Raw genomic sequence first — 7774 nt, 5'->3', positions numbered from 1 at the left:
CGGGTGCGCTCCGAGGTGCGCAACATCGGTGCGCACCAAGGAGGGCTCCGAAGTGTGCTCCAAGGTGCGCACGATTCGGAGCTCGGTTTGCCCGGGGTGCGCACACCTTGGCTGGGTTGCGCACCCTTTGTGCGCTCCAAGGTGCGCACGAAGTCGGAGCTCGGTTTGCCCCGGGTGCGCACCTTCGCCAGGGTGCGCACCTTGATGCGCACGCCTTGGCTGGGCTGCGCACCTTGGTGGGCGCCATGGTGCGCACCTTTCGTGCGCTCCAAGGTGCGCACGAAGTCGGAGCTCGGTTTGCCCCGGGTGCGCACCTTGGTGGGCGCCATGGTGCACTCCGAGGTGCCCAAGATTGGTGCGCACCAAGGAGCGCTCCGAAGTGCGCTCCAAGGTGCGCAGGTGCGCGCGAAGTCGAAAGTTGGGTTAATTGTCCGGTTTGCCTCGGGTGCGCACCTTGCGTGCACCTTCGCCAGGGTGGGCGCCTTGGTGCGCACACCTTGGCTGGGCTGCGCACCCGGGCGCGCACACCTTGGCACCCGCGTTTCCTTCATTTTAAATTTTTTTTTTTTACAATCTCTCAAGTGGGAAATTCTATAATCTCAACTTTTTTTGCCTTTTCAGGAAACTTTTGAATGGAGCGCATCATTGGTGCGCTCCGAAGTGTGCTCCAAGGTGCGCACCTCTGGTGTGCTCCAAAGCTCTCTCTAGCTGCGTGCACCTGCCCCGGCCGCGCACCCGGCCCCGCCCAGCTTCGCTCACCTGTCCCGGGCGTCTGGTGCGGAACCTTAGAGTAAGAAACATCACCGTGCACCTTGGCCAACGTGCGCGACTCGACCGAGCGCGCACTGGCCGAGGTGCACACCGATTTCACCTGGGTGCGCGCGCAGCACCTCGGGCGCACCGGGGTGCGCGCACAACGCCCGGGTTGCACCGTGGCCTGTGTGCTCGGGGCGCCTCGGGTGCGCGCTCGGTGTCGCCCCCGCGCGCGCGGTAGTGCGGGCAGCGCACCCCGGCCCGGCCCGGCCCCGACGAGAACGCAAACGGGCAAAAGGTTTATTCAAATAGCATTGCGACGCCCGGCGAAAAACTAAAAAAGGGTGCAACACCGGGACTTCCCGGGAGGTCACCCATCCGAGTACTACTCCGGCCCAAGCGCGCTTAACTGCGGAGTTCTGATGGGATCCGGTGCACTAACGCTGGTATGATCGCACCCGTTATGAGCTTGTCGCAGTGTGTACTTAGCAAACCGCGACCCACGTGCGAATCCACCCCGGCCACCCACCCCCGTCGAGGTGCACACCCTCCCTCGCGAAGTGCGCCCCGTTCGCCAAGTGTGAGCCCTGCCCGGGTGCGCGCACCTTGCTAGGGCGTCGGGTGTGCACCCGGCCCGGCCTACGTGCGTGCACCTGGACGGGGCGTCGTGTGCGTGCAGTGTCCCGTCTGCAACGCGGTGCCCACACACCACCTCGGGCGCAACGACCTGCGCTCACATGTGGGCCGAGTGCACCTTGGTGCATGTTCGGGGCGCCTCGGGTGCACGCTCGATCTTGCCCCGGTGCACCAAGGCGCTCGGTTTGCCCCGGGTGCGCACTTGGTGCAAGGTGGGCACCCAAAATAGGGATCAAGCACCAAAACACAAGTTTCGGGATGCAAAATGGGACCCAAGGACCACAAATGCGTTCCAAGACCCATGATGGGTCCACGAGAACAAAAATGTGTTCCGAGACTTAATAAACAAATATTGGGTTTTAGGAGAAGAAACATGCTCTGATGCCCAAAACGAGAATCGACCCCGAAAAGGCCACAGGCCAAAAGTGGGATGCGAGACAAAAAAAAATGGGACCCGAGGACCAAAATTGGGTTCCCAGGTCGAAGACAGGGCAACCGGACAAGAAACGACCTCTAAGGCTCGAAATGAGTCCCGACGACTAAAACTTGACAAGAAGCACCCATCAGGCACCCAACTCGACACCCATGGGATGCCGACCCACCCGGGCTTCCACCTAGCACACCTTGGCACCCACCCACCCTCGCACCCAACCTCGCACCCAACTTAGCACCTTTGAACCCACATTGGCACTCACCCTGACCCTGGCACCTTGGAACCCACATTGGCACTCACCTTGACCCTGGCACCCACCTTTGCACTCACCTTGGGACCCACCCTGGCTCCCACCTCGGCACCCACCCAGACACCCACCTTGGTTCCTTGGCACCCACCTTGGATCCTTGGCACCCACCCCGACACCCACCTTGGCACGCAACTTGGCTACTTGCCACCCACCTTGGCTCCTTGACGCCCACCCCGACAACCACCCCGTGACCTACCCTGGCTAGGGTTGGTGCACACCCACCCTGGTGCCCACCTTGGCACCCACCCCATGACCCACCTTGGCACGCACCTTAGTACCCACCCCGTTACCCACCCTAGGACCCACCCCGTGACCCACCTTGGCCAGGGTGGGTGCCTTGGTGCGCACAACTTGCCTGGGCTGCACACCAGGGCGGGCTCAAGATGGCACCCGCGTTCCGTTTTTTTCACTATCTTTCAAAACGGAAATTTTAAAATCTCGTTTTTTTTTTTTTTTTGCCTTTTCTGGAAATTAGTGAAGGCAGCGCATCAAAGGTGCGCAATGCTGGTGCGAACCCGGGAGCGCTCCGATGTGTGCTCCAAGGTGCGGCGTGCACGAAGTCCGAGCCCGGCTTGCCCCGGGTGCGCACCTCGCGTGCACCTTCGCCGGGGTGAGCACCTTGGCTGGGTTGCGCGCCCTGGTGCGCACCAAGGAGCGCTCTGAAGTGTGCTCCAAGGTGCGGCGTGCACGAAGTCGGAGCTCGGTTTGCCCCGGGTGTGCACCTCGGGTGCGCACCTCGCGTGCACCTTCGCTGCGGTGGGCACCTTGGCTGGGTTGCGCGCCTTGGTGGGCACCATGCAGTGCACGAAGTCGGAGCCCGGTTTGCCCCGGGCGCGCACCTCCGCCAGGGTGGGCACCTTGGTGCGCACAACTTGCCTGGGCTGCGCACCAGGAAGGGCTCAAGATGGCACCCGCGTTCCGTTTTTTTCACTATCTTTCAGAACGGAAATTTTAAAATATCGTTTTTTTTTGCCTTTTCTGGAAATTAGTGAAGGCAGCGCATCAAAGGTGCGCAACGCTGGTGCGAACCTGGGAGCGCTCCGATGTGTGCTCCAAGGTGCGGCGTGCACGAAGTCGGAGCCCGGTTTGCCCCGGGTGCGCCCTGGTGGGCACCATGGTGCGCACCAAGGAGCGCTCCGAAGTGTGCTCCAAGGTGCGGCCTGCACGAAGTCGGAGCCCGGTTTGCCCCGGGCGTGCACCGCGGGTGGGCACCTTGGTGCGCATGCCTTGCCTGGGCTGCGCACCAGGGCGGGCTCAAGATGGCACCCGCGTTCCGTTTTTTTCACTATCTTTCAAAACGGAAATTTTAAAATCTCATTTTTTTTTGCCTTTTCTGGAAATTAGTGAAGGCAGCGCATCAAAGGTGCGCACCTCGCTGCCCACCACGGTGCGCAACGCCGGTGGGCACCCGGGAGTGCTTCGAAGTGTGCTCCAAGGTGCTGCGTGCACGTTGTCGGAGCCCGGTTTGCCCCGGGTGCGCACCTCGCGTGCACCTTCGTCGGGGTGGGCACCTTGGCTGGGTTTGCCCCGGCTGCGCTCCGAAGCGGGGTTATTGGAGCGCCGCCTCTTTTTTTGTCGGAGCGTTTGGTGGGGTTTCTCGCATTGGCTCTTCCCAGGCCCGGTTGCCACCCTGGCGCGCACGAAGTCGGAAGTAGGGTTAATTGCCCGGGTGCGCACCTTTGCCAGGGTGGGCACCTTACCTGGGCTGTGCACCAGGGCGGGCTCAAGATGGCACCCGCGTTCCGTTTTTTTCACTATCTTTCAAAACGGAAATTTTAAAATCTCCTCTTTTTTTTGCCTTTTCTGGAAATTAGTGAAGGCAGCGCATCAAAGGTGCGCACCTCGCTGCCCACCTTGGTGTGCTCTGAGGTGCGCACCCGGGAGCGCTACGAAGTGTGCTCCAAGGTGCGGCGTGCACGTTGTCGGAGCCCGGTTTGCCCCGGGTGCGCACCTCGCCTGCACCTTGGCCGGGGTGGGCACCCTGGCTGGGTTTGCCCAGGGTGCGCTCCGAAGCGGGGTTACTGGAGCGCCCCCTCTTTTTTTGTCAGAGCGTTTGGTGGGGTTTCTCGCATTGGCTCTTCCCAGGCCCGGTTGTTGGGTGCGCTCCCACCCTGGCGCGCGCGAAGTTGGAAGTTGGGTTAATTGCCCGGGCGCGCACCTTCGCCAGGGTGGGCACCTTGGTGCGCACACCTTGGCTGGGCTGCGCACCAGGGCGGGCTCAAGATGGCACCAGCATTCCCTTTTTCTCACTATCTTTCAAAACGGAAATTTTAAAATCTCGTTTTTTTTTGCCTTTTATGGAAATTAGTGAAGGCATCGCATCAAAGGTGCGCACCTCGCTGCCCACCTTGGTGTGCTCCGAGGTGCCCACCACGGTGCGCTCCGAGGTGCCCACCACGGTGCGCAACGCCGGTGCGAACCCGGGAGCGCCCCGATGTGTGCTCCAAGGTGCGGCGTGCACGAAGCCGGACCCCGGTTTGCCCCGGGTGCGCACCTCGCGTGCACCTTGGTGCGCACACCTTGGCTGGGTTGCGCGGCCTGGTGGGCACCATGGTGCGCACCAAGGAGCGCTCCAAAGTGTGCTCCAAGGTGCGGCGTGCACGAAGTCCTAGCCCGGTTTGCCCCGGGTGCGCACCTTCGCCGCGGTGGGCACCATGGCGTGCACGAAGTCGGAGCCCGGTTTGCCCCGGGTGCGCACCTCGCGTGCACCTTCGCCGGGGTGGGCACCTCGGCTGGGTTGCGCGCCCTGGTGCGCACCAAGGAGCGCTCCGAAGTGTGCTCCAAGGTGCGGCGTGCACGAAGTCGGAGCCCGGTTTGCCCCGGGTGCGCACCTTCGCCGCGGTGGGCACCCTGGTGCGCACCATGGCGTGCACGAAGTCGGAGCCCGGTTTGCCCCGGGTGCGCACCTCGCGTGCACCTTCGGCGGGGTTGCGCGCCCTGGTGCGCACCAAGGAGCGCTCCGAAGTGTGCTCCAAGGTGCGGCGTGCACGAAGTCGGAGCCCGGTTTGCCCCGGGTGCGCACCTCGCGTGCACCTTCGGCGGGGTTGCGCGCCCTGGTGGGCACCATGGTGCGCACCAAGGAGCGCTCCGAAGTGTGCTCCAAGGTGCGGCGTGCACGAAGTCGGAGCCCGGTTTGCCCCGGGTGCGCACCTCGCGTGCACCTTCGCCGCGGTGGGCACCATGGCGTGCACGAAGTCGGAGCCCGGTTTGCCCCGGGTGCGCACCTCGCGTGCACCTTCGCCGGGGTGGGCACCTCGGCTGGGTTGCGCGCCCTGGTGCGCACCAAGGAGCGCTCCGAAGTGTGCTCCAAGGTGCGGCGTGCACGAAGTCGGAGCCCGGTTTGCCCCGGGTGCGCACCTTCGCCGCGGTGGGCACCCTGGTGCGCACCATGGCGTGCACGAAGTCGGAGCCCGGTTTGCCCCGGGTGCGCACCTCGCGTGCACCTTCGGCGGGGTTGCGCGCCCTGGTGCGCACCAAGGAGCGCTCCGAAGTGTGCTCCAAGGTGCGGCGTGCACGAAGTCGGAGCCCGGTTTGCCCCGGGTGCGCACCTCGCGTGCACCTTCGGCGGGGTTGCGCGCCCTGGTGGGCACCATGGTGCGCACCAAGGAGCGCTCCGAAGTGTGCTCCAAGGTGCGGCGTGCACGAAGTCGGAGCCCGGTTTGCCCCGGGTGCGCACCTCGCGTGCACCTTCGCCGCGGTGGGCACCATGGCGTGCACGAAGTCGGAGCCCGGTTTGCCCCGGGTGCGCACCTCGCGTGCACCTTCGCCGGGGTGGGCACCTCGGCTGGGTTGCGCGCCCTGGTGCGCACCAAGGAGCGCTCCGAAGTGTGCTCCAAGGTGCGGCGTGCACGAAGTCGGAGCCCGGTTTGCCCCGGGTGCGCACCTCGCGTGCACCTTCGCCGCGGTGGGCACCATGGCGTGCACGAAGTCGGAGCCCGGTTTGCCTCGGGTGCGCACCCCGCGTGCACCTTCGCCGGGGTGGGCACCTCGGCTGGGTTGCGCGCCCTGGTGCGCACCAAGGAGCGCTCCGAAGTGTGCTCCAAGGTGCGGCGTGCACGAAGTCGGAGCCCGGTTTGCCCCGGGTGCGCACCTCGCGTGCACCTTCGCCGCGGTGGGCACCTTGGCTGGGTTGGGCACCATTGAGCGCTCCGAAGTGTGCTCCAAGGTGCGCACCATGGCCCTCCAAGGTGCGCAGCATGGCGTGCACGAAGTCGGAGCCCGGTTTGCCCCGGGTGCGCACCTCGCGTGCACCTTCGCCAGGGTGGGCACCTCGGTGCGCACACCTTCTCAATGTTTTCTTGCCTTTTCTGGAAATTGGTGAAGGCAGCGCATCAAAGGTGCGCACCTCGGTGTGCTCCGAGGTGCGAACCCGAGAGCGCTCCGAGGTGCCCACGAAGTCGAAAGTCGGGTTAATTGCATTGTTTTCCCCGGGTGCGCTCCGAGGTGCGCAACATCGGTGCGCACCAAGGAGGGCTCCGAAGTGTGCTCCAAGGTGCGCACGATTCGGAGCTCGGTTTGCCCGGGGTGCGCACACCTTGGCTGGGTTGCGCACCCTTTGTGCGCTCCAAGGTGCGCACGAAGTCGGAGCTCGGTTTGCCCCGGGTGCGCACCTTCGCCAGGGTGCGCACCTTGATGCGCACGCCTTGGCTGGGCTGCGCACCTTGGTGGGCGCCATGGTGCGCACCTTTCGTGCGCTCCAAGGTGCGCACGAAGTCGGAGCTCGGTTTGCCCCGGGTGCGCACCTTGGTGGGCGCCATGGTGCACTCCGAGGTGCCCAAGATTGGTGCGCAACAAGGAGCGCTCCGAAGTGCGCTCCAAGGTGCGCAGGTGCGCGCGAAGTCGAAAGTTGGGTTAATTGTCCGGTTTGCCTCGGGTGCGCACCTTGCGTGCACCTTCGCCAGGGTGGGCGCCTTGGTGCGCACACCTTGGCTGGGCTGCGCACCCGGGCGCGCACACCTTGGCACCCGCGTTTCCTTCATTTTAAATTTTTTTTTTTTACAATCTCTCAAGTGGGAAATTCTATAATCTCAACTTTTTTTGCCTTTTCAGGAAACTTTTGAATGGAGCGCATCATTGGTGCGCTCCGAAGTGTGCTCCAAGGTGCGCACCTCTGGTGTGCTCCAAAGCTCTCTCCAGCTGCGTGCACCTGCCCCGGCCGCGCACCCGGCCCCGCCCAGCTTCGCTCACCTGTCCCGGGCGTCTGGTGCGGAACCTTAGAGTAAGAAACATCACCGTGCACCTTGGCCAACGTGCGCGACTCGACCGAGCGCGCACTGGCCGAGGTGCACACCGATTTCACCTGGGTGCGCGCGCAGCACCTCGGGCGCACCGGGGTGCGCGCACAACGCCCGGGTTGCACCGTGGCCTGTGTGCTCGGGGCGCCTCGGGTGCGCGCTCGGTGTCGCCCCCCGCGCGCGCGGTAGTGCGGGCAGCGCACCCCGGCCCGGCCCGGCCCCGACGAGAACGCAAACGGGCAAAAGGTTTATTCAAATAGCATTGCGACGCCCGGCGAAAAACTAAGAAAGGGTGCAACACCGGGACTTCCCGGGAGGTCACCCATCCTAGTACTACTCCGGCCCAAGCGCGCTTAACTGCGGAGTTCTGATGGGATCCGGTGCACTAACGCTGGTATGATCGCACCC

General features: G+C 64.2%; 2 non-coding genes across 2 annotated transcripts; both read right to left on the bottom strand.

Annotated features, from left to right (window-relative positions):
• Positions 1-1094: 1094 nt before the first annotated feature.
• Positions 1095-1213, bottom strand: LOC131873317 (5S ribosomal RNA). The gene has a single exon (XR_009371296.1). It is a non-coding gene; the product is annotated as a 5S ribosomal RNA (ribosomal RNA).
• A 6442-nt stretch (positions 1214-7655) lies between these two features.
• Positions 7656-7774, bottom strand: LOC131873316 (5S ribosomal RNA). Its single transcript, XR_009371295.1, has one exon. It is a non-coding gene; the product is annotated as a 5S ribosomal RNA (ribosomal RNA).

This window comes from Cryptomeria japonica, unplaced genomic scaffold (genome assembly GCF_030272615.1).
Source record: "Cryptomeria japonica unplaced genomic scaffold, Sugi_1.0 HiC_scaffold_1497, whole genome shotgun sequence".
Lineage (NCBI taxonomy): Eukaryota > Viridiplantae > Streptophyta > Pinopsida > Cupressales > Cupressaceae > Cryptomeria > Cryptomeria japonica.
The sequence above is the reverse complement of the archived record's forward strand: the minus strand, read 5'-3'. Positions and strand labels throughout refer to the sequence as shown.